The sequence below is a fragment of the Oncorhynchus nerka genome, linkage group LG23 (assembly GCF_034236695.1).
Source record: "Oncorhynchus nerka isolate Pitt River linkage group LG23, Oner_Uvic_2.0, whole genome shotgun sequence".
NCBI classification, from domain to species: domain Eukaryota; kingdom Metazoa; phylum Chordata; class Actinopteri; order Salmoniformes; family Salmonidae; genus Oncorhynchus; species Oncorhynchus nerka.
Window position 1 is genome coordinate 15,337,781 of NC_088418.1, and position 27,934 is coordinate 15,365,714.

Below are 27,934 nucleotides of genomic sequence, written 5' to 3' on the forward strand. Positions count from 1 at the left end.
ATAAGAGCGTCTGCTAAATGACTTAAATGTAAATGTTTACATGGTCACTTTTACAATTTCTCTTAAATATGTTTTTGTACAGTTCCCTATCAGTTAAAAGAGACAGAACAACCAAAAAGAAAGAAAAAGGAAATACATCCCAAACATTCCAAACATTCCAAACATTCTAAACATTCTAAACATTCTAAAAATCTAAACATTCTAAACATTCCAAACATTCTAAACATTCCAAACATTCTAAAAATCTAAACATTCTAAACATTCCAAACATTCTAAACATTCTAAAAATCTAAACATTCTAAACATTCTAAACATTCTAAGCATTCTAAACATTCCAAACATTCCAAAGGTAAAGGATAGATCTGACAGATCAATTAGAAGGGAGTCTCAGGGATATTGAGGATCTGAGCTGAGAGACCGTTGGGCCAGTTCTTCAGCTTGCGAAAGCGAGGTCCTTTCACCTCCGACTCAAACGTATCCCTGGGAGAAAGACAGAGAGAGAGAGGTAGAGGGTCAATGTTTTAGGGTTAGGTTTAGGTTTAGTGTTAGGGTTAAGATTAGGTTTCCGGGTCAAGGTTAGGGTAAGGGTACAGGTTAGGGTTAGGGAAAATAGTATTTTGAATGGGTAATTAATTGTGTGTCCCCACAAGACTGTGTGTGTGTGTGTCCATGTGTGAACGTGTGTGTGCGTGCATGTGCCTCACCTTGATCTCTGCAGGGCCTCCTCATCTGGGTCTTGCACTGAAGACAGAGAAGGGGGAGAAAAGGAGGGGCGGAGGGGAAGAAGAGAAAGGGAGGGAGAAGAGAGGTGAGGATCCATAAAACATGAAGAAAATACATCTATGCATGAAGTCAGAGGTACAGAGACGACAGGGGGATGAAGAGGGAAGGAGAGAGAGAGAGTTGAGTAGAGGTGTACTGACTGTATTCTGTGCCGGCGAGGTGGGCCAGGATCCTGAAGCTCTTGAACTCAAAGTCAATGAAAAGTAATTATTACTTGGTACTGATTCAAAACTAAATGAGAAATCCCCAACTACATTTAAAAAAAAGTTATGATAACAAATTAACTTTTTCCCAGCATGCTCTACTGTACATTGAATAATTGATGAATCTTATGCTACACAAAGATAAAGAACATACATTTTTCTAAACTAATACAATCATTTCGTTTTTTGCACCCGTTGCTGTGGTTGTTCCACTTTAAATGGTTTAGGATGTCTCCACATGTTAATCCAAACTCTGTTCAGGTAGTCTCCACATGTTAATCCAAACTCTGCTCAGGTAGTCTCCACATGTTAATCCAAACTCTGCTCAGGTAGTCTCCACGTGTTAATCCAAACTCTGCTCAGGTAGTCTCCACGTGTTAATCCAAACTCTGCTCAGGTAGTCTCCACGTGTTAATCCAAACTCTGCTCAGGTAGTCTCCACGTGTTAATCCAAACTCTGCTCAGGTAGTCTCCACGTGTTAATCCAAACTCTGCTCAGGTAGTCTCCACATGTTAATGCAAACTCTGCTCAGGTAGTCTCCACATGTTAATCCAAACTCTGCTCAGGTAGTCTCCACATGTTAATCCAAACTCTGCTCAGGTAGTCTCCACATGTTAATCCAAACTCTGCTCAGGTAGTCTCCACATGTTAATCCAAACTCTGCTCAGGTAGTCTCCACATGTTAATCCAAACTCTGCTCAGGTAGTCTCCACATGTTAATCCAAACTCTGCTCAGGTAGTCTCCACATGTTAATCCAAACTCTGCTCAGGTAGTCTCCACATGTTAATCCAAACTCTGCTCAGGTAGTCTCCACATGTTAATCCAAACTCTGCTCAGGTAGTCTCCACATGTTAATCCAAACTCTGCTCAGGTAGTCTCCACATGTTAATCCAAACTCTGCTCAGGTAGTCTCCACATGTTAATCCAAACTCTGCTCAGGTAGTCTCCACATGTTAATCCAAACTCTGCTCAGGTAGTCTCCACATGTTAATCCAAACTCTGCTCAGGTAGTCTCCACATGTTAATCCAAACTCTGCCAGTCATCATGAATGCAGGTTGCAGAGTGAATGAAAATGTAAACGGTTGGATGTTCTGTCTGGATTCCAATACAAATGTTGAGGAAACCTCTTGCACTTAATATGTCTGAGTACAGTTACTTAAACTCCTGCACTTAATGTGTCTGAGTACAGTTACTTAACCTCTTGTACTTAATGTGTTTGAGTACAGTTACTTAAGTGGTTGTGTAGTCATTACTCAAACTGATAGTCAAGAATCCCAAATAGATTAAATATATGACGAAAACATAATTTCAAACCTTGCTTAATTACATTTGTATACAATCACATGTACAGTATATATTATGTGTGGGAACACTTGGGAACAGATCATTAAAATCACTTGGAGCTGATTTCTGGTGTTTTTACAGTCTGTTATGTCCAACAATGAAAAAAAAGAAAAGAAAAATGATTTTATTTTTGCTCGGGCCAAAGGGGGCCTTCAGTTGGGGAACCCTGCTCTAGGGGGTCCAGATTTGAGTTGTATCAGCGGTCATTTTTTTTGTATCGCCCCAGTAAACCACAGGTGGACTCCAATCAAATCAAATCAAATTTATTTGTCACATACACACATTAACATATGTTAATGAGAGTGTAGCGAAATGCTTGTGCTTCTAGTTCCGACAATGCAGTAATAACCAATCAAGTTGTAGAAACAGCTCAAGGATGATCAATGGAAACAGGATGCACCTGAGCTCAATTTCGAGTCTCATTGCAAAGAGTCTGATTACTTATGTACATAAATAAGCTATATCTGTGTTTTATTTTGAATACATTTGCAAAAATGTCTAAAGACCTGTTCTCACATTGTCTTAATGGGGTATTGTGTGTAGATTGATGAGGAAAAAACAGGATTGAATACATTTTTTTAATAAGGCTGTAACGTAACAACATGTGGAAAAGTCAAGGGGTCTGAATACATTACGAATGCACTGTAGAACCTTTTCAATGGGACTTTAGGAAAAGGTTCTTTATAGCACCATACAAGTTCCATTTAACATCTTATTAGCATGGATCTTTATAGAACATTCAAAAAAAGGGCTTCTGCTCTGGTTACAAGCCAAAGAACCCTTATTTGGCACTAGTACATATAGACAGTTACTGGGTATTTACCATTTTGCTCCACCCCTGCTCTAATACACCTGATTCTATCAAGTTCTTGATGGGCAACTGATTGGATCAGGCATGTTAGAGTAGGTCTCTCCGGGAGGATGGTTGGCTGGGTTAGGGTTAGGAGCCTCGTCTAGTGTTAGGGGGATTAGAACAGGAGGGGGAGACCAGTGATACTCAGAACATTCCCTTTTATGTCATCAGACCAGAGTTATCCCCTGAAACAATTTAGTTAGCCCCTGAAACACTCTAGTTAGCCCCTGAAACACCTTAGTTAACCACTGAAACACCTTAGTTAACCCCTGAGAGAACACTAAAACACCTTAAATAACCCCTGAAAGCATGCTGAAACACCTTAGTTAACCCTTGAAACACCATTTTTCACAACTGGATGCAAACTACAGACACATGGAAATGAGACAGAGACGGCGAGAGAAATAGCTAGGCACATGGACTGAGAAATAGCTAGGCACATGGACAGAAATAGCTAGGCACATGGACAGAGAAATAGCTAGGCACATGGACAGAGAAATAGCTAGGCACATGGACAGAGAAATAGCTAGGCACATGGACAGAGATATAGCTAGGCACATGGACAGAGATATAGCTAGGCACATGGACAGAGATATAGCTACGCACATGGACAGAGATATAGCTACGCACATGGACAGAGATATAGCTAGGCACATGGACAGAGATATAGCTAGGCACATGGACAGAGAAATAACTAGGCACATGGACAGAGAAATAACTAGGCACATGGACAGAGAAATAGCTAGCCACATGGACAGAGATATAGCTAGGCACATGGACAGAGAAATAACTAAGCACATGGACAGAGAAATAGCTAGCCACATGGACAGAGATATAGCTAGCCACATGGACAGAGAAATAGCTAGGCACATGGACAGAGAAATAGCTAGGCACATGGACAGAGAGCCACATGGAAAACACCAGATCCAAATGATATACGTAAATGTAAATATACTGTATTACATGAGCCTGATATTACTGTATTACATGAGCCTGATATTACTGTATTACAGTAAGCTAATAAAAGGAAGGAAAGGATGGGTGACAAGTGTGAGTGTAGAAATACAGCGTGACTCTTAATACAAAATGTACTCTCTGGATTGTGTGTGTGTCTGTGCGTGCGTGTTTGCATGTGTCTGTGCGTGCGTGTTTGCATGTGTCTGTGCGTGCGTGTTTGCATGTGTCTGTGCGTGCGTGTTTGCATGTGTCTGTGCGTGCGTGTTTGCATGTGTCTGTGCGTGCGTGTTTGCATGTGTCTGTGCGTGTGTCTGTATCCATGTGCGTGCGTGTTTGCATGTGTCTGTGCGTGCGTGTTTGCATGTGTCTGTGTGTGTGTCTGTATCCATGTGCGTGCGTGTTTGCATGTGTCTGTGCGTGCGTGTTTGCATGTGTCTGTGCCTGTGCAATGTGTGTATGTGTTCCTACCCGTCATTGCCCTTGGACTGTGACTGTCCTGCAATAGCGTCCATGATGGCATCCTGAGAGTACATGGATATGGGGGTGTTGTAGAGAGCGTGGATGATAGTGGCCTTCCCTCCGGGCCGCGCACCTCAATGGGTTTATTGGTGGACAGAGCCAAGTCCTTCAGAGCTATGGGGTTAAAGTTGGGCAAATACTCCTGACTGAAGGGGGATAGGGTCGGGGCACAGGGTCAAGGGTCAGGGATAAAGGCTAATTTTGGGAGGGTTTGTAGGGTTTTGTGGGATAAAGGGGGCAGGCGCCAATACGGATCCGTATTTGGGTTCACAGGTTGTAGGGGAATCAGACGGCCAGAGAGATGTAAAGAGAGGAGAGGGAAAAGAAAGAGATAAAAAGAGAGGAGGATGGTGAGAGGTACAGCAGGAGTAGGAGAGAGACAGAGAGGTGCAGCAGGAGTAGGAGAGAGACAGAGAGGTGCAGCAGGAGTAGGAGAGAGACAGAGAGTCAGAGACAGAGAGGTGCAGCAGGAGTAGGAGAGAGACAGAGAGTCAGAGACAGAGAGGTGCAGCAGGAGTAGGATAGAGACAGAGAGTCAGAGACAGAGAGGTGCAGCAGGAGTAGGAGAGAGACAGAGAGTCAGAGACAGAGAGGTGCAGCAGGAGTAGGAGAGAGACAGAGAGTCAGAGACAGAGAGGTGCAGCAGGAGTAGGAGAGAGACAGAGAGTCAGAGACAGAGAGGTAGAGACAGAGAGGTAGAGACAGAGAGGTGCAGCAGGAGTAGGAGAGAGACAGAGAGTCAGAGACAGAGAGTCAGAGACAGAGAGGTAGAGACAGAGAGTCAGAGACAGAGAGGTGCAGCAGGAGTAGGAGAGAGACAGAGAGGTAGAGACAGAGAGGTAGAGACAGAGAGGTAGAGACAGAGAGGTAGAGACAGAGAGGTAGAGACAGAGAGGTAGAGACAGAGAGGTAGAGACAGAGAGGTAGAGACAGAGAGGTAGAGACAGAGAGGCAGAGACAGGGAGGTGCAGCAGGAGTAGGAGAGAGACAGAGTCAGAGACAGAGAGGTGCAGCAGGAGTAGGAGAGAGACAGAGAGTCAGAGACAGAGAGGTGCAGCAGGAGTAGGAGAGAGACAGAGAGTCAGAGACAGAGAGGTAGAGACAGAGAGGTAGAGACAGAGAGTCAGAGACAGAGAGGTGCAGCAGGAGTAGGAGAGAGACAGAGAGTCAGAGACAGAGAGGTAGAGGCAGAGAGGTAGAGACAGAGAGGTAGAGACAGAGAGGTAGAGACAGGGAGGCTGAGACAGAGAGACAGACAGAGAGGTAGAGACAGAGAGGTAGAGACAGAGAGGTAGAGACAGAGAGGTAGAGACAGAGAGGTAGAGACAGAGAGTCAGAGACAGAGAGTCAGAGACAGAGAGGTGCAGCAGGAGTAGGATAGAGACAGAGAGTCAGAGACAGAGAGGTGCAGCAGGAGTAGGAGAGAGACAGAGAGGTAGAGACAGAGAGGTGCAGCAGGAGTAGGAGAGGGACAGAGAGTCAGAGACAGAGAGGTAGAGACAGAGAGGTAGAGACAGAGAGGTAGAGACAGAGAGGTAGAGACAGAGAGGTAGAGACAGAGAGGTAGAGACAGAGAGGTAGAGACAGAGAGACAGAGACAGAGAGACAGAGACAGAGAGGTAGAGACAGAGAGGTAGAGACAGAGAGGTAGAGACAGAGAGGTAGAGACAGAGAGGTAGAGACAGAGAGGTAGAGACAGAGAGGTAGAGAGAGGGGAGGTAGAGAGAGAGAGTCAGAGACAGAGAGTCAGAGACAGAGAGGTAGAGACAGAGAGGTAGAGACAGAGAGGTAGAGACAGAGAGGTAGAGACAGAGAGGTAGAGACAGGGAGGTAGAGACAGGGAGGTAGAGACAGAGAGGCAGAGACAGGGAGTCAGATACAGGGAGGTAGAGAGTCAGAGACAGAGAGACAGAGACAGAGAGAGAGGCAGAGACAGAGAGGCAGAGACAGGGAGTCAGAGACAGGGAGGTAGAGACAGAGAGTCAGAGACAGAGAAGCAGAGACAGAGAAGCAGAGACAGAGAAGCAGAGACAGAGAGGTAGAGACGGGGAGTCAGAGACAGGGAGGTAGAGACAGAGAAGCAGAGACAGGGAGGCTGAGACAGAGAGACTGAGACAGAGAGGCAGAGACAGGAGGCAGAGACAGGGAGGCAGAGACAGGGAGGCAGAGACAGGGAGGCAGAGACAGGGAGGCAGAGACAGGGAGGCAGAGACAGGGAGGCAGAGACAGGGAGGCAGAGACAGGGAGGCTGAGACAGGGAGGCAGAGACAGGGAGGCTGAGACAGAGAGACTGAGACAGAGAGGCAGAGACAGAGATGCAGAGACAGAGAGACTGAGACAGAGGCAGAGACAGTGAGACTGAGACAGGGAGACTGAGACAGAGAGACTGAGACAGAGAGGCAGAGACAGAGAGGCAGAGACAGAGAGGCAGAGACAGAGAGGCAGAGACAGAGAGACTGAGACAGAGAGGCAGAGACAGAGAGGCAGAGACAGGGAGGTAGAGACAGGGAGGTAGAGACAGGGAGGTAGAGACAGAGAGGTAGACAGAGAGGTAGAGACAGAGAGGTAGAGACAGGGAGGTAGAGACAGAGAGGTAGAGACAGAGAGGTAGAGACAGAGAGGTAGAGAGTCCGAGACAGAGAGGCAGAAACAGAGAGGTAGAGACAGAGAGGCAGAGACAGAGAGGCAGAGACAGAGAGGTAGAGACAGAGAGGCAGAGACAGAGAGGCAGAGACAGAGAGGTAGAGACAGAGAGGTAGAGACGGGGAGTCAGAGACAGGGAGGTAGAGACAGAGAAGCAGAGACAGGGAGGCTGAGACAGAGAGACTGAGACAGAGAGACTGAGACAGAGAGGCAGAGGCAGAGAGGTAGAGACGGGGAGTCAGAGACAGGGAGGTAGAGACAGAGAAGCAGAGACAGGGAGGTAGAGACAGAGAAGCAGAGACAGGGAGGCTGAGACAGAGAGACTGAGACAGAGAGGCAGAGACAGAGAGGCAGAGACAGGGAGGCAGAGACAGAGAGACTGGGACAGAGAGACAGACAGAGAGGCAGAGACAGAGAGACTGAGAGGTAGAGACAGAGAGGTAGAGACAGAGAGGTAGAGACAGAGAGGCAGAGACAGGGAGGCAGAGACAGGGAGGCAGAGACAGGGAGGCAGAGACAGGGAGGCAGAGACAGGGAGGCAGAGACAGGGAGGCAGAGACAGGGAGGTAGAGACAGGGAGGTAGAGACAGAGAGGTAGAGACAGAGAGGTAGAGACAGGGAGGTAGAGACAGGGAGGTAGAGACAGGGAGGTAGAGACAGAGAGGTAGAGACAGGGAGGTAGAGACAGGGAGGTAGAGACAGGGAGGTAGAGACAGAGAGGCAGAGACAGGGAGGTAGAGACAGGGAGGTAGAGACAGGGAGGTAGAGAGAGAGGTAGAGACAGAGAGGTAGAGACAGAGAGGTAGAGACAGAGAGGCAGAGACAGAGAGACTGAGACAGAGAGACTGAGACAGAGATACTGAGACAGAGAGACTGAGACAGAGAGGCAGAGACAGAGAGGCAGAGACAGAGAGGCAGAGACAGAGAGACTGAGACAGAGGCAGAGACAGAGAGACTGAGACAGAGAGACTGAGACAGAGAGACTGAGACAGAGAGGCAGAGACAGAGAGGCAGAGACAGAGAGGCAGAGACAGAGAGGCAGAGACAGAGAGACTGAGACAGAGAGACTGAGACAGAGAGGCAGAGACAGAGAGGCAGAGACAGGGAGGTAGAGACAGAGACATAACTTAAATGTTTTTTGTCTGAGGGTTTACATCCTGAACAGCACTTCAGGGTTTACCCACATTATGATAATCACTAGCACTGATTATATAGTACCTGTCTGTCTCTCTAGTACACTTCCACTGATTATATAGTACCTGTCTGTCTCTCTAGTACACTTCCACTGATTATATAGTACCTGTCTGTCTCTCGTACACTTCCACTGATTATATAGTACCTGTCTGTCTCTCCGGTACACTAGCACTGATTATATAGTACCTGTCTGTCTCTCCGGTACACTAGCACTGATTATATAGTACCTGTCTGTCTCTCCGGTACACTTCCACTGATTATATAGCACCCGTCTGTCTCTCCAGTACACTCATTATATAGTACCTGTCTCTCTCCAGTACACTCATTATATAGTACCTGTCTCTCTCTCAGTACACTCATTATATAGTACCTGTCTCTCTCTCAGTACACTCATTATATAGTACCTGTCTCTCTCTCCAGTACACTCATTATATAGTACCTGTCTCTCTCTCCAGTACACTAATTACATAGTACCTGTCTGTCTCTCCAGTACACTCATTATATAGTACCTGTGTTAGTAATACATTGACTCTAATGTCAACTGAGGACTAAGACACTGAGCATGAGCCTTGATGTCAGGGAAATTCACACCCCAACACACTGATCCAGAAACACAATATCTCTGACACATTCTACAGACAAGCAATGGAAACTAAACCAATCAAAGCCAGCTAATAGTAAATAGGGTGTAAAAGACAACACCACCACACACACACACTGCAAACATGCACACTGTACATTCCTAGGTAGTAGTGATGCCTTATTAACGTCCATACTGTATACTACTAATGCACGTACATGCACACTGTACATTCCTAGGTAGTAGTGATGCCTTATTAACGTCCATACTGTATACTACTAATGCACGTACATGCACACTGTACATTCCTAGGTAGTAGTGATGCCTTATTAACATCCATACTGTATACTACTAATGCACGTACATGCACACTGTACATTCCTAGGTAGTAGTGATGCCTTATTAACGTCCATACTGTATACTACTAATGCACGTACATGCACACTGTACATTCCTAGGTAGTAGTGATGCCTTATTAACGTCCATACTGTATACTACTAATGCACGTACATGCACACGTCAACAAACATACAGAATGAGTACCCACACATAAACACACATAGTCCAGCGTACATGTACTGGTGATAAATGTATTTATGCGTACCTATGAATACACTAACACATACACGGTATACCCTGATGAAAATGACACAATGCAGTATATATATATATATGTATATATATATGTATATATATTTATATATATTTAGAACATTTCAGCACAGCGTTGATAAGTGTTATTACAATTGGACTTCATCAACACTAAACGTCATCTCAGTATCTACAGTATTATTACCCTAGTAGTACGTTATACTGGGTAACAATTTCCCTTTATAAAGGTTTATAAGTCGTATTTACACTGTTCATCATTAGTATATAAGCAGTTTACTTCTTATTCATAAATGATAATGAATAAATAATGAAGTCTATAATCGTATAGAAACCCTCCATGAAATATGGGGTTTAGTGATGTTACGTTGGATGCGTATGCGTCGAAATCGCTAAGCAGTGTACGTCGAAGCAGCGTGCCGATGCATGTATCACTTTATCAGAAGCACGTGATCAATGACGTCCAAAGCTTTGTTTCGTCAAACAACCAGCTGATTGGTTTGGTAGAAGACAAAAAGGTAGAAGACTCGAGCTACAGCGTGTTCGACGTCATCTATAATAATTTGCGTTTTGACCAGCAGGTGCCACTAGTGTACAACGCTTTGATCAAAGCCTCGGGTAACGAACCTATTTTCGATAACAATTGGCTGGAAATGCATCATCAACAGAGAATGGATCAGTGTTTGCATGAGATGCCATTTCACGAAATAAACGCCAGCACACACACCTAAGCGCATTCGCACACACACTCTTCAACATTGTTCATGCAAATGATCCACTTTCAGGTGGTGCTGACTTTCCAGCCGTGTTTGCATTGATCTGTAACAATATGACAGAGAGAGAGAGAGCGAGAGAGAGACAGAGAGAGAGAGAGAGAGAGAGACAGAGAGAGACAGAGAGTAAGGTATTATCAGAGTGATATTAAGGTGATAGTTCTAGGAGTCGTTCTGTGTGTTATAATAGCATTTGCGTTTATATATATATATACTGTACATACTATGGGTCTGTGTGTGTCTCATGTGTGTGGGTCTGTGTGTGTGTGTCATGTGTGTGTGTCAGTGTGTGTGTGTGTGTGTGTGTGTGTGTGTCATGTGATTGTGGAGCTCCTGTTCCTGTCTGTCAGTCTGCTGGGTCGCAGGGAATCCAGGGAAATATCACAGTGATCACACACAACTATATATATATATATATATATATATGAACAGGAGCTCCACAATCACATGACACACACACACCCCCACAGACATGCACAAGTGCGCGTACACACACTCAGACAGAAGAAGAATACTTAATTGTCCATTTTCTTCGAGAGAGAATAGAACTGGTGTTTTTACTCTTAGCTCAAGCCCCCGAGGCACACACACTACCCAAATAGTTGGAGCAGTTTAGGGGTTATGTGCTGAATATAGATATGGAGGTGTATGTGTGTGTGTATGTGTATGTGTATGTGTGTGTGTGTGTGTGTGTGTGTGTGTGTGTGTGTGTGTGTGTGTGATACTGCATGAGAGGGGGGTTGGGATCCACTTCAACCAGAGTGGAACATTCCAGCATGGAGAGGAGCAGCTGGTGTTTGTTTGTGTCAGCTTACAAAAAGAGGGTCACCTGTACCGAACTAGGGATATACGGTCAGGCTTACCGACACGTTACCGGACACATTTAACGTATGCCGATCAGTACAACCTCTTAACTTCACTCCCCGGCCCGGCTTAGTTTAGCGAAGAACTGATGAGGTGAGAGGACGTTCCTCAAAGAACTAAATCACCCGTTGTCAGTGGAATGACTGTAGTCGTCATATACACACGGACAGTGTGACCCTGTGGTGCTGTGTTACCTGGAGACAGTCCAGGTGGGTGTCCGAGCGTGCACGTTACCACTCCGGGTGGCGACAACTAATGTGAGCCAGCATAATGTGTTCCGGTATAATCACGGAATGTTCTGAGGGGTGTGTGCTCATTAACTCCTCCCCCCCAAGTTGTCCCAGACTGGAGATAACCAGGGGAGGGGATGGGGACAGGAACAGAGTCACAAGCATAGTAGAACATGGGGGTAGTACAACAAGGCCTTATTTCCAGGTGTTCCCAGTGGTTGGGAGAGGAGGAAGTGTTTTTTCCCAGTTAGTTTGGAGGTTTTGTTGTGGGAGGTGGGGGTTGGGAGCTAGTGCACTCTACGGGGAACAGGGTTCCATTTCCTATACGCACCCAGGCTACCTACCCCAGGAATGACACTCCGCTGCTTGCCCCCTCTCTACCCAATCTGGCAGCCCCAGACTCCTCTCCTGACACCTTCCCTTGCAGCAGGGCCATCTCTCTGAGTGTGTGCAGACTACAGGCCAATGGGGGAGTTATATTGCCCCTTCTGGCTCGGGGGAGACACTGCAGTGTACAGGGTTGAGAGGGTGGCTCAATAGGCTTTAGGAGGTTAGAATCACAGGCCTCTTCACCTCCAGCACCTTCTTCTTCTGCTTCTTCTTCTTCTTTTTCTAACATCATCACCCTCCAAGAGAGATATGGTGAATCCCAAACTGCCCCCTCGCCCCTACCAACTCCCTCGGGAGGGACCTCTGTTGTCACATTTTGCGAAATTCAGACGGTGACTTCCAGAGAGTGTTGAAGGGATCAATAAAACCAACTTTGGGACATACTAGTGACTTGAATGATGCAATTCATGTTTCACTTTTAAATAGGAATAAAACAGCATGAAATTCAAATGAACAAATCCCCCCTGTCGTTTTACAATATATACACCTCAGTAACACTTTAACATTTAATTTGGGAGGTATTTCATCTGTTACATGTGTCAAGTCTCAAAATCTGACATAAGAAAATGCATGTGGCGTATAATTGTGGCATATAATTCTAGATTATTTTGTGTCAAACTGTACTCTCATTATTTTGTGTCGGGATAGCACTTCGCTCTGAAGCCTGCAGCCTTGCCCGAAGTGGCTATTGGAGGGTCTAATTAGCCCCTACACCCTTGTTCATTTTCACTACCTTAGCTTTGGGACACTTGCGCATTTGGTGTGAATGCGCAAATGGAGGGCCAAGTGATTTGGGGATGGTAGTGAGAGGCTAAGAGAAATAAAGAGTGATGGATAGATTAACAATGAGGGAAACGACCGACAGACAGACAGACAGACAGACAGACAGACAGACAGACAGACAGATAGTTTTACCAAATTACCGTACAACAGACCATGTATTCACCCTACACACCCTAATTGACAACCAAACAAACCAAAACAAAGGCAAAGTCTTCTCATGCTTTGTTGATTTAAAAAAAGCCTTCGACTCAATTTGGCATGAGGGCCTGCTATACAAACTGATGGAAAGTGGTGTTGGGGGTAAAACATACAACATTATAAAATCCATGTAACACAAACAACAAGTGTGCAGTTAAAATTGGCAAAAAACACACACATTTCTTCACACAGGGTCGTGGGGTGAGACAGGGATGCAGCATATATATCACTAGAAAAGTCTGCAGCACCCGGCCTCACTCTACAAGAATCCGAAGTCAAATGTCTACTGTTTGCTGATGATCTGGTGCTTCTGTCACCAACCAAGGAGGGCCTACAGCAGCACCTAGATCTTCTGCACAGATTCTGTCAGACCTGGGCCCTGACAGTATATCTCAGTAAGACCAAAATAATGGTGTTCCAAAAAAGGTCCAGTCGCCAGGACCACAAATACAAATTCCATCTAGACATCGTTGCCCTAGAATAGAGCACACACAAATATGTACATACCTCGGCCTGAACATCAGTGCCACAGGTAACTAAACATCAACGCCACAGGTAACTTCCACAAAGCTGTGAATGAGCTGAGAGACAAGGCAAGAAGGGCATTCTATGCCATCAAAAGGAACATAAATTTCAACATACCAATTAGGATCTGGCTAAAAATACTTGAATCAGTCAGAGCCCATTGCCCTTTATGGTTGTGAGGTCTGGGGTCCGCTCACCAACCAAGATTTCACAAAATGGGACAAACACCAAATTGAGACTCTGCATGCAGAATTCTGCAAAAATATCCCCCGTGTACAATGTAGAACACCCAATAATGCATGCAGAGCAGAATTAGGCCGATAGCCACTAATGATCCAAATCCAGAAAAGAGCCGTTAAATTCTACAACCACCTAAAAGGAAGCGATTCCCAAACCTTCCATAACAAAGCCATCACCTACAGAGAGATGAACCTGGAGAAGAGTCCCCTAAGCAAGCTGGTCCTGGGGCTCTGTTCACAAACACAAACACACCCCACAGAGCCCCAGGACAACAGCACAATTAGACCCAACCAAATCATGAGAAAACAAAAAGATAATTACTTGACACATTGGAAAGAATGGCCTTAAACAGAGAGTACACAGTGGCAGAATACCTGAACACTGTGACTGACCCAAACTTAAGGAAAGCTTTGACTATGTACAGACTCAGTGGGCATAGCCTTGCTATTGAGAAAGGCCACCGTAGGCAGACCTGGCTCTCAAGAGAAGACAGGCTATGTGCTCACTGCCCACAAAATGAGGTGGTAACTTAACATATTAGAGAGACATATTTCAGGCAGGCAGGCAACAAAAGTTCAACATGTCTAAAGATTACTATTCAACATTGTCTGCTCTCTTACATTATCACTACGTAGCAAAATGTAATATTGCAGGGCGTCCCTCATGGCTCTTTTCATGAGAGAGTTACAAAAGAACTACACTAAACAAGTTAAATATCTTACCTGTGATGAAATGTTCTCCACAGACATAGCTATGTGTGGCCTACTTCGACAACCGGGTCCCCACATTTCCGCCTCTCCCACAAACTGCCTGAAGCCACAGACAGACAGGGCTCTTCTCCGAGCCTCTATTGCCTTACTTGGGAACATTACGAACCGTAGGTTGAGTTTTTTTTACCCTGGCTACATTTACAATGAACAACAATGCAACAGCCTTTCGGCATTTCTGTAAAATAAGACAAAGTTGGCTCTTTCGGGTCAATTGGAAAGAATGTTTGTGTTCCCCAATTTGTGGGCGTGGTCAAGGGGAATGACATGAATATGGGCTCGGAGGATCCTCTGCTCTTTACTGTGGAAGCTGCTACAACTGCACTAGGAACACTAGAGGGCGCCAACACACAGCCTTGATTCCCATCTTCTGTTCAAAGACATGCACACACGGGCAGACAGAAATTCACAAACTTTTGTGTGTGTTTACCTTTTGGTGAGGGATAACTGGCATGGGAGAGTCCATTCTGGGCATTGCCATGGGAAAACGTTTCGATCTGGATTCAGAACCACAACAACACATTTTTTGCATTATGTAGTTGAGCGTGTTATCTTCTAAGTATTTTAAGAGCAAGAGTACATGTGTGTGTGTGTGCGTGCATGCATGTGTGTGTGTGTGTGTGTTTACTTCTGCATGGTGAGGTTCAGTTTATTGGAAGACATTTGAATCTTGTTCTGTGCCTCCAGGTGCGTCATTTCCTCTGTACTGAGACCGTCTATCGATACAATGTTGTCACCCTGGATTAGACTGCCCTCTGCAGCCATAGTGCCTGGAGTTATCGAGAGAGAGAGAGAGAGAGAGAGAGAGAGAGAGGGAGAGAGGGAGGGAGAGGGAGAAAGAGAGAGAGAGAGAGGGAGAGAGAGAGAGAGAGAGAGAGAGAGAGGGAGAGAGAGAGGGAGGGAGAGAGAGAGAGAGAGAGAGGGAGAGAGAGAGAGGGAGAGAGAGAGAGGGAGAGAGAGAGAGAGGGAGAGAGAGAGAGGGAGAGGGAGAGAGACAGACAGACAGACAGACAGACAGACAGAGGCATGTAATATAAGAGAAACTTCTCAAACTCTCTCTCACACACACACACACACACACACACACAGGAAAATAGCACAGCAAATTCTCCAGTGTTGTCTCGCTGTATTGCAACTGCTTGGAATCCGACCACAAGGCGCTACAGAGGGTAGCTCGTACGGCCCAGTACATCACTGGGGCCAAGCTCCCTGTCATCCAGGGTCAGAGGAAGGCCCCCCAAAAATAGTCAAAGACACCAGCCACCTAAGACACAGACTGTTCCAAGTCTGGAACCTGCAGGAACCTAAACAGCTTCTACCCTCGAGCCATAACACTTCTAAACAAGACCGCTAAATAGCTAATCAAATGTCTGACCCACTAATGCTGCAGCTACTGTCTATTATCTACCCTGTCGCCAAGTCACTTTACCTCTACCTATATGTCCAGTACGTAGCTACCTCAATTACCCCTGCATATCGACCCGGTACTGGTACTCCCTGTATGCACATAGCCATGTTATTTTTTACTCGTTATTTATTTTCATTATCTACTGGTGTATTCCTCTTGTCACTATTTCTATGTTTTATTGTATCACTGTTGGAAAATAACCCGTAAGTAAGCATTTCACTGTTGGTCTAAACCTGTTGCTACGAAGCATGTGACAAATACATTTTGATTTGAATAAATCCACACAGAGTGTTAAATCAATACTGAAAGTGTTGAGTTTGTGGATCCATATAGACACAGTAGCAGTGTCAAATTAATACACTGCTTATTGTAAAACCGTATTCAAATATTTCCCAGTGTGCCTTTCGAGTGTATTGTGACGTTATATTACCCATGGCTGTTTGTTAGTGACAGAGTCATGGTTGTTGCATTCATCACTTTTTAGGCTTATGGACTTCAGCAAGCGAGATCCTAAGTGAATATGTTATCATTAAAATAACATAACGCATAAGTACAGTGTCTTTAGAATGAATTTCTTCATGTGTTACAAAGTGAGATTAAAGTGGATTTAATTGTAAATTTTTTGTCCACGATCTACACAGAACACTCTGAAATAATAAAGCTGAAGATGTAGTATTATGTTTTTATACATGAGAAATACAATATTAATATACACTACACAATCAGAAGTATGTGGACACCTGCGCATCAAACATCTCATTCCAAAATCTTGGGTATTAGTATGGAGTTGGTCCCCACTTTTGCTGCAATAACAGCCTCCACTCTTCTGGAAAGGCTTTCCACTAGATGTTGGAACATTGCTGCGGAGACTTGCTTCCATTCAGCTACAAGAGCATTAGTGAGGTTGGTTACTGATGTTGGGCGATTAGGTCTGGCTCGCAGTCGGTGTTCCAATTCATCCCAAAAGTGTTCGATGGGGTTGAGGTCAGGGCTCTATGCAGGACAGTCAAGTTCTTCCACACCAATCTCGACAAACCATTTCTTTATGGACCTCACTTTGTGCATAGGAGCATTGTCATGCTGAAACGGGAAAGGGCCTTCCCCAAACTTTTGCCACAAAGTTGGAAGCACAGAATTGCCTAGAATATCATTGTATGCTGTAGAGTTAGAATGTCCCTTCACTGGAACTAAGGGGCCTTGCCGAAACCATGAAAAAAAGCCTCAGACCATTATTCCTCCTCCACTAAACTTTACAGTTGGCACTATGCAGGTAGGGTTCTCCTGTCATCCTGCCAAACCCAGATTCGTCCAGCAAGACTGCCACATGGTGAACCGTGATTCATGACTCCAGAGAACTCGATTCCACTGCTCCATAGTCCAATTGCGGCGAGCTTTACACCACTCCAGCTGACACTTTGCATTGTGCATGGTGATCTTAGGCTTGTGTGCGGCTGCTCGGCCATGGAAACCCATTTCATGAAGCTCCCGACGAACAGTTCTTGTGCTGATGTTGCTTCCAAAGGCAGTTTGGAACTCGGTAGTGAGTGTTTTTACATGCTACAACACTCACCGGTCCTGTTCCGTATTGTTGTGTGGCCTACCACTTCGTGGCTGAACCGTTGTTGCTCTAAACCGTTGTTTTCACTTCACAATAACAGCACTTACAGTTGACCCGGGCAGCTCTAGCAGGGCAGAAATGTGATGAACTGACTTGTTGGAAAGATGGAATACTATCATGGTGCCACGTTGAAAGTCACTGAGCTCTTCAGTACGGGCCATTCTACTGTCAATGTTTGTCTATGGAGATTGCATGGCTGTGTGTTCATTTTATACACATGTCAGCAACGGGTGTGGCTGAAATAGCCGAATCCACTATTTGAAGGGGTGTCCACATACTATTGTAAATATAGTGTACCTTGATTAGATAAGTATTCACTCTCCTGAGTGAATGTTAGAATCTCCTTTGGCAGTGATTACAGAATTTTTTTACCATACATTGCCATAGATTTACGCGAATGCCTAGTTAAACATGACTTGCCTAGTTAAATAAAGGTGTAAAAAAATAATAATAATAAAAAATACAAAAATCGGCCAAATCGGTGTCCAAAAATACAGATTTCCGATTGTTATGAAAACTTGAAATCGGCCCTAATTAATTGGCCATTCTGATTGATCGGTCGACCTCTAACCATAACCCCTACTGCCCCTGACTCCTCCTCCTGCTCCTTAGTGACCCAGATCCATCCCCCTTAGCTCTTCCTGCCCCTGATCCCGAACAGCAGCAAGCCGGTCAGCCTCAGTCCAGACCCCCGAACCTTACAATCCGGCTCCACCCCTCCCAGTACCCCCCCTTCTACCATCAAGTCAGTGAAGGAGGCATGCTAAGACATGTCAAAAACACAAACAACTCACTAGAGGCCCTCCGCTACGCCTGCAACGGAATGATCAAACCCATGGTTGCCTCCCCACTAGGGAATCCATCCCTACCCGGCACAAGGTATGTAAAGAGAACTACCCCATGGATGCACTCACACTGAACACACCTGCCAACTATTTCTGAGTGCTCCATGGCCAGGTGGGTCTGGCCCTGTTTGTTCCCTCTGTCCTCCAGCATCCAGCCTTGCCTCCGCATCGCTCCTCCTCCAACACCTGCCCAGGCCAATGGGCATACTCTCCACCACCCCCACCACCACCCCCTGCTCTCTCTCCATCCTTCTCACAGAACCTGTCTAGAACCAGGAATCATTCATCATCACACCAGAAGAGGCATGGAGGAAGGGCCAAAGACCCCCTGGTCTTGGGTTTCCAGGTGTGTTTTTTTGCTCCTCAGGTTGTCCTCACTCCCCTTTGCAGATCCAGAACAAATATCAGCATAAACACCAATCCACATCCCGGTTTCCAGCACCAGACCCAGCACCAGACTGCCAGACAAGGGGTGGAGGAGGGACCAAAGATCAGACCTGCACCCGGAGCGAGTAGGCCACAGGGAAGTACCACCATTGACTTCTGGTTCTAGGGCTCCAATTTGTGTCTGCTTGATCCTCCGTTTGTCCTTCCTCCCCTCTCCCCTTCCCAGTTCCTGGTTCCCGGTCCCCAGTCTCAACAGTAGACCCAGCACCAAGCCATGGTTTCCAGTCCCGGAATTACTGATCCAGCGTTTCCCAAAGTCGGTCCTGGGGACCCCAAGCCATGGTTTACAGTCCACAGAATTACTAATCCAGCGTTCCCCAAAGTCGGCCCTGGGGACCCCAAGGGGTGCACATTTGTTTTTTGCCCTAGTACAGGGATACTAAACTAAATTCAGCTGCGGGCTGATATTTTCTTGAGTGGATGGCCGGGGCCCGGAACAAAATTACAAATAATTTGTAGACTGAAAATTGACCGCAAGAAGCCCAAACAGATATAATATTTGACTAAAACATAATAATTTCAAAGCTTGCTTACATTTGTATATTATCACATCTCTGTTCTGTGTTATTTCATCTCATGATCACATCTCTCTGTTAAGTGTTATTTCATCTCATGATCACATCTCTCTGTTAAGTGTTATTTCATCTCATGATCACGTCTCTCTGTTCTGTGTTATTTCATCTCATGATCACGTCTCTCTGTTAAGTGTTATTTCATCTCATGATCACGTCTCTCTGTTCTGTGTTATTTCATCTCATGATCACGTCTCTCTGTTCTGTGTTATTTCATCTCATGATTCATCTCATGATCACGTCTCTCTGTTCTGTGTTATTTCATCTCATGATCACGTCTCTCTGTTCTGTGTTATTTCATCTCATGATCACGTCTCTCTGTTCTGTGTTATTTCATCTCATGATCACGTCTCTCTGTTCTGTGTTATTTCATCTCATGATCACGTCTCTCTGTTCTGTGTTATTTCATCTCATGATCACGTCTCTCTGTTCTGTGTTATTTCATCTCATGATCACGTCTCTCTGTTAAGTGTTATTTCATCTCATGATCACGTCTCTCTGTTCTGTGTTATTTCATCTCATGATCACGTCTCTCTGTTAAATGTTATTTCATCTCATGATCACGTCTCTCTGTTCTGTGTTATTTCATCTCATGATCACGTCTCTCTGTTAAATGTTATTTCATCTCATGATCACGTCTCTCTGTTCTGTGTTATTTCATCTCATGATCACGTCTCTCTGTTCTGTGTTATTTCATCTCATGATCACGTCTCTCTGTTAAGTGTTATTTCATCTCATGATCACGCTCTCTGTTCTGTGTTATTTCATCTCATGATCACGTTATTTCATCTCATGATCACGTCTCTGTTCTGTGTTATTTCATCTCATGATCATCTCTGTTCTGTGTTATTTAATCTCATGATCACGTCTCTCTGTTCTGTGTTATTTCATCTCATGATCACGTTATGATCTATTTCATCTCATGATCACGCTCTCTGTTAAGTGTTATTTCATCTCATGATCACGTCTCTCTGTTCTGTGTTATTTCATCTCATGATCACGTCTCTCTGTTCTGTGTTATTTCATCTCATGATCACGTCTCTCTGTTCTGTGTTATTTCATCTCATGATCACGTCTCTCTGTTAAGTGTTATTTCATCTCATGATCACGTCTCTCTGTTCTGTGTTATTTCATCTCATGATCACGTCTCTCTGTTAAATGTTATTTCATCTCATGATCACGTCTCTCTGTTCTGTGTTATTTCATCTCATGATCACGTCTCTCTGTTAAATGTTATTTCATCTCATGATCACGTCTCTCTGTTCTGTGTTATTTCATCTCATGATCACGTCTCTCTGTTAAGTGTTATTTAATCTCATGATCACGTCTCTCTGTTAAATGTTATTTCATCTCATGATCACGTCTCTCTGTTAAATGTTATTTCATCTCATGATCACGTCTCTCTGTTCTGTGTTATTTCATCTCATGATCACGTCTCTCTGTTCTGTGTTATTTCATCTCATGATCACGTCTCTCTGTTAAGTGTTATTTAATCTCTTCTCTGTAGAGCCGCTGTCTGACTTCTTCAAAATACAAACAAATGAAATAAAGTAAAAACCAAAGTACGTTAATCTCTAGGAGACAGAACGCATCTCCTTCCTGAGCGGTATGACGGCTGCGTGGTCCCATGGTGTTTATACCGGTGTACTATTGTTTGTACAGATGAACGTGGTACCTTCAGGCGTTTGGAAATTGCTCCCAAGGATGAACCAGACTTGTGGAGGTCTCTATTTTCTTTGAGGTTTTGGCTGATTTCTTTTGATTTCCCCATGATGTCAAGCAAAGAGGCACTGAGTGAATTATATGTGAAATAATCTGTCTTTAAACAATTGTTGGAAAAATTACTTATATATCCTCACTACTGTTATTTTATTGTTGCTCCTTAATTATTATTATTATTATTATTAATTATTTGTTATATTTCTATTTCATTTGTTTTCTTAAAACTGTATTGTTGGTTAACTTCTTGGCACACCCATCCCGTTAGCGGGATCATTTTCGTCAACATCCGCTGAATTGCAGAGTGCGAAATTCAAATTAAATGACTAAAAATATAAAATGTTCATGAAATCACAAGTGCAATATAACAAAACACAGTTTAGCTTGTTGTTAATCCACCTGGCGTGTCAGATTTCAAATAAGCTTTACAGTGAAAGCAAACCAAGCATTTATGTAAGGACATCTCTCTCAGCAGACAAAACATTACAAATAGCTAGCAGCAAAGTAGATTGGTCACGAAAGTCAGAAAAGCAATAAAATGAATCGCTTATGTTTGATGATTTTCGGATGTTTGCACTCACGAGACTCCCAGTTACACAATAAATGTTCCTTTTGTTCCATAAAGATTATTTTTATAGCCAAAATACCTCCATTTGGTTGGCGCGTTATGCTCCAAGCTGTTGGCGCTTGCAAAACTCTGCTGGCACCCAGCCATCCACTGGCGATGTGATCGTTCTCGCTAATTTTTCAGAATAAAAGGCTGAAACTATGTCTAAAGACTTCACACCATGTGGAAGCCATAGGGAAAGGAATATGGTTGATACCCCTTTAAATGGAGGGAAGGCATGCAATGGAACAGGGAGGTTTCAAAATAAGAGGCGCTTCCTAGTTGAATTTTCCTCAGGTTTTCGCCTGCAATATCAGTCCTGTTATACTCACAGTTTCGGAAACTTTAGAGTGTTTTCTATCCTAATCTGACAATTATATGCATATTCTAGCTTCTGGGCCTGAGGAATAGGCAGTTTCATTTGGGTACGTTTTTCAGCCAAACATCAAAATACTGCCCCCTACACTCAACAGGTTTTAAGGGTTCGTAAGTAAACATTTCACCTGTTGTATTCGGCGCATGTGGCAAATAAAATGGGATTTAATTTGTGCACAAAATTAGCTTTTTGTGCATATGGAACATTTCTGGGATCTTTTATTTCAGTTCATGAAACATGGGACCAACATTTTACATGTTGCGTTTATATTTTTGTTCAGTTGACATCGCAGAGTTCAATCTGAATCTGATTTATCTCTAGAGAAGTGATGTGCAATTTGCACATTGAGCTCACAGAAGAATAAAAAACGAACTAATTGTAATTAAAATAACTGAACCGACATCAGTCAATTAGTTGTTTAAAAAACAAAAAATAACCAACATTTGAGTCAATCACTCAGCACTACTTCCTAGCTAGGTCTTCAGCCGCCAGCATGGAACAAAATGGGGGTAAGAGTCCTTCAAAACTCTGACTCAGTCGTCAAATCAACACATCTGTCAGTGCTGCTGTGAACCACATCACAAGAAACATGCCAAACGGGAGATGCATAAACATATAATTTATACAATTTCAATGTTTGAGTTGCCTTGTGTATCACCAAATTAGCTTGAGATGAGCTTTACGCAACACTGCTCACTGCACCAAGTCACTTGAGTTTCAAAGAGCTGTCAGTCAAGGCAAGCTCATGAATATAAGCTGGTTTTCTACTCTTGCCCTGGGGACCCACCTAGTTAGCAGGTTTTCATTTCATCCTTCCTTTTCATCATTCGTAGTACTGTGACTGTGGACCGTATTCATAAAGCCTTAGTCCTTGTATATTTCAGGTAATCTATGAGGTAAATAATCAGACAGTGATTATCTAAAGGTAAATGTACCGAGTGTCTGTTGTCCTTCAAACCAATCAGATAAACTACTGTCTAATTGATAATCGGCTGGAGTGAACAAACTAGGGTACACCAGGATGGATCAACATTGATTAGCACCCATATATAATATTTTTTATTTATTCGTTATTTTACCAGGTAAGTTGACTGAGAACACATTCTCATTTGCAGCAACAACCTAGGGAATAGTTACAGGGGAGAGGAGGGGGATGAATGAGACAATTGTAAACTGGGGATTATTAGGTGACCGTGATGGTTTGAGGGCCAGATTGGGAATTTAGCCAGGACACTGGGGTTAACACCCCTACTCTTACGATAAGTGCCATGGGATCTTTATGTCCTCAGAGAGTCAGGACACCCATTTAACGTCCCATTTGAAAGACGGCACCCTACACAGGGTGATATGGGGGGGGGGAGAAATCACTGCCCTGGGGCATTGGGATATTTTTTTTTAGACCAGAGGAAAGAGTGCCTCCTACTGGCCCTCCAACACCACTTCCAGCAGCATCTGGTCTCCCATCCAGGGACTGACCAGGACCAACCCTGCTTAGCTTCAGAAGCAAGTCAGCAGTGGTATGCAGTGGTATAATAGTGACAAGTCAACATTTTAATGAAACTGAACTGTCACACTCCTTAAGATACACAGTGAGAAGCTCGCTGGACAAAAGAAACACCGCTTTCTAACACAGCAATCACAGCAACAGGAATCAGATGAGTGGTTGAAGTGGACTGATGCTGACCGATACAGAAAAGGTCTACTGCTGATTCCTCTAAAAACAACTAAAAAGAAAAACAACTTTTATCCCAAACAGTTTTAGTTCGTTTGAAGATAATTCAAACAAGCAACATTTTCAAACCCAACTTTGAAGTGCCAAGACCGGGCCGTTATACAAGAACATCTTAAAGCAGAAAATGCTGATGTGAACTAAGTTATTCATTCCAACAACAACAAAAAATCAGAGAAAAACGTTGATACAAACACCTAATGAGCATTATAGACTGAGTAAAGATATGTTTCATTGTAAAGGACGTCATGCTTCCTCCTGATTCAGCTCATACTGAGTCTCGAATCTCAGGACCTCTCCCTCAATAACACACATGATCACCCCCCTAAAGCATTCCAACCCATTTTTTAATTTATTTTATTTATTTTTTATTTCACCTTTATTTAACCAGGTAGGCTAGTTGAGAACAAGTTCTCATTTGCAACTGCGACCTGGCCAAGATAAAGCATAGCAGTGTGAACAGACAACACAGAGTTACACATGGAGTAAACAATTAACAAGTCAATAACACAGTAGAAAAAAAAGGGGCAGTCTATATACAATGTGTGCAAAAGGCATGAGGAGGTAGGCGAATAATTACAATTTTGCAGATTAACACTGGAGTGATAAATGATCAGATGGTCATGTACAGGTAGAGAGAGATATTGGTGTGCAAAAGAGCAGAAAAGTAAATAAATAAAAACACTATAAAAACAGTATGGGAATGAGGTAGGTGAAAATGGGTGGGCTATTTACCAATAGACTATGTACAGCTGCAGCGATTGTGCGCTATTGAAAAAGGCCTTCAATTTATTGCCCAAACTACCCCCCCTACTTTCCCAACTACCCCCTCCCCTATTCCCCCATCTACCCCCTCCCCTAGTCCCCCAACTACCCCCGTGCCTACTGCCCCCAACCCCCCCTACTCCCCCAACTACCCCCTTCCCTACTCCCCAACTACCCCACCTTCAGAGCCAAAACTCTTAATATATTCTCTGTAAGAAGTACACACCATTAGAATGAATCAGATTGGGCCTGCCGAGTGGCACAGTGGTCCAAGGCCACTAGAGATTCTGGTTCGAGTCCAGGCTCTGTCGCTGCCGGCCCCGACCAGGAGACCCATGGGGCTGCGCACAATTGGCCCAGCATCGTCAGGGTTAAGGGAGGGCTTGGCCGGCAGGGATGTCCTTGTCCCATCGCGCACTAGTGACTCCCGTGGCAGGCCGGGCGCAGTACACGCTGACACAGTCACCAGGTGTACAGTGTTTCCTCCAACACATTGGTGCGACTGGCTTCTGGGTTAAGTGGACATTGTGTCAAGAAGCAGTGCGGCTTGGTTGGGTTGTGTTTCGGTGGATGCACGGCTCTCGACCTTCGCCTCTACCGAGTCCGTACGGGAGGCGGGAGGAGGGAACATTCTAGCCAATGAGAAGGCAGATACACATGAGTACAACAGGCACAACACGCATCCACTTATATGCAGCCTGTTGTACTCATGTGTATCTGCCTTCTCATTGGCTAGAATGTTCCCACCTCCTCCCGCCTGCCTTCCACCTTAGCGGGCATTGATTCCCATTGTTAGAGTGGAGACTCGGGTATCTTGTCAGTAGACCGTCTTTGGCTGCACTGAGGTGAGGAGACATTAACGATCAGAGAAAAACAAACAGTAGCCAGCATGCTCACTAACACCAACCCAAGGACAACACCACTTCAGGTCTCAGGGAAGGCAACAATAAAGATGACGTCGACAGAGATGGCAGCTTCGCTTCTAGTCCTTAGGAAACTGTGCAGTATTTTGTTTTTTTTAATGTATTATTTCTTACATTGTTAACCCAGAAAACCTTCAGTGTTATTACATACAGCCAGGAAGAACTAGTGGGTATCAGAGAGACGTCAACTTACCAGCACAACCAGCACTACAACCAGGAATACGGTTTTCCCAAAGCGGATACTTTGTCTGCACCTCTCAGGACATTTGAACTGATTCCAGAGGCCGACCCAAAACAACGCTGTCAGAGGAGAGGGTGCCGGAGCGGTCTTCTAGTGAGGCTTCGGATGAGGGCACACCTCCCACCGCTTCCGAGTATATTACTCACTAATGTCCAGTCCCTAGTTAACAAAGGCGACAAAATTACGGCAAGAGTTGCTTTCCAAAGCGATATCCAGGATTATAACATACTCTGTTTCATGGGGACATGAATAGCTGGGGACATGCTGTTGTGGATTGTCAGTGCAGCGTGCGGACAGGAACAAACATCTATCTGGTAAGAAGAAGGGCGGGGATGTATGTTTCATGATTAATGACTCATGGTGTATTTTTAACAACATACAATAACTCAAGTCCTTTTGTTCACCTGACCTAGAATTCCTCACAATCAAATGCTGGCCATATTATCTCCCAAGAGAACTCTCCTCGGTTATCGTCACAGCCGTGTATAACCACCTGCAAGCGGGTATCAAGACGGCCATCAAGGAACATCACTGGACTCCATGAAAACTGGAAACCATATATCCCGAGGCTGCATTTATTGTAGCTGGGGATTTTAACAAAGCTAATCTGAGAACAAGGCTCCCTAAATTATATCAGCATATTGAGTAACACACTCGACTACTGCTACTCTAACTTTAGCTATGCATACAAGGCCCTCCCCGCCCTCCTTTTGGCAAATCTGACCATGACTCCATCTTGTTACTCCCCTCCTATAGGCAGAAACTAAAACAGGAAGCACCAATGGTTAGGTCTATCCAACGCTGGTCTGACCAGTCCGATTCCACACTTGCTTTGATTGCTTTGATCACTTGGACTGGGATATGTTCTGGGTAGCCTCAGGCAACAACACCACCGCATTTAATCATGGCAAGATGACTGGAAATATGGCCGAATACAAACAGTGTAGTTATTCAGGCAATCTAACATGCAAAACGTCAGTATAGAGACAAAGTGGAGTCGCAATTCAACGGCGCAAACACAAGACGTAGTCTGGTTCATTTGACCCAAGTAAAACAATTTAAAGGCAATGCTACCAAATACTAATTGAGTGCATGTAAACTTCTGACCCACTGTGAATGTGATGAAAGAAATAAAAGCTGAAATAAATCATTCTCTCAACTATGATTCTGACATTTCACATTCTTAAAATAAAGTGGTGATCCTAATTGACCTAAGACAAGTGATTGTTACTAGGATTAAAAGTCAGCAATTGTGAAAAACTGAGTTTAAATGTATTTGGCTAAGGTGTATGTAAACTTCCGACTTCAACTGTATATAGCACCAAAAAAGGGTTCTGCTATGGTTACAATGCTTTTGGAGGGCTCTATAGAACCTCTATGGAGAATGGTTCTATAAACAACTTTTCTCAATTTCAAAGGTTCTTTGTAGAACCATACAGGTTTTGATTTATTCTGGTATAATAGACTTATTATATTGTTAAAATTCCATAGGTTTTATTATTGTGTTCATTAAGAAGAGGGAGAGAAGATTGATTGTCTATTGCACTTGCTTTGGAAATGTAAACATATGTTTCCCATGCCAATGAAGCCCTTAAATTGAATTGAAATTGGAATTGAGAGAGGGAGAGGAGAGAGAGGAGTGATGGAGAGAGAGAGTAGTGATAGAGAGAGTAATGTTTATTGTTTCTTTGAATTTTGTTTATTATCTATTTCACTTGATTTGGCAATGTTAACATGTGTTTCCCATGCCAATGAAGCCCTTAAATTGAATTGAATTGTGTGTGTGTGTGTGTGTGTGTGTGTGAGAGAGAGAGAGAGAGAGAGAGAGAGAGAGAGAGAGAGAGAGAGAGAGAGAGAGACAGAGAGACAGAGACAGAGAGATAGAGACAGAGAGACAGAGACAGAGACAGAGAGAGGCGTATTTTAGAAGTGTCTCTGTCAGGTCACTGCTCAGCGTCTGTCACAAATCGTTACGTCATTTCATAATACACACATACCACAATCACTATATCTCACATCAGAAGTTACTCTAACACAGCTTTTAAACCAACGTGAACATGTGTGTTCGCTTACCCTGGAGATGCTTAGTGGCATGTTGAAGTCCTGTCCTCCTTGTAGTCTAAAGCCCCATGGTGCCAAGCCTTTGAGAGTAACTGTGTTCGTAGCCATCTTCAGCTTTGGAGAAAACACACACTCTTCCTTAGTGTCCTACTGAAACCGCTTTCC

General features: G+C 44.2%; 1 pseudogene; it reads right to left on the bottom strand.

Moving 5' to 3' along the window:
• Positions 1 to 374: 374 nt before the first annotated feature.
• LOC115107182 (LIM domain-binding protein 3-like) lies at positions 375 to 27,877 on the bottom strand (annotated as a pseudogene).
• Between the last annotated feature and the right edge of the window lie 57 nt (positions 27,878 to 27,934).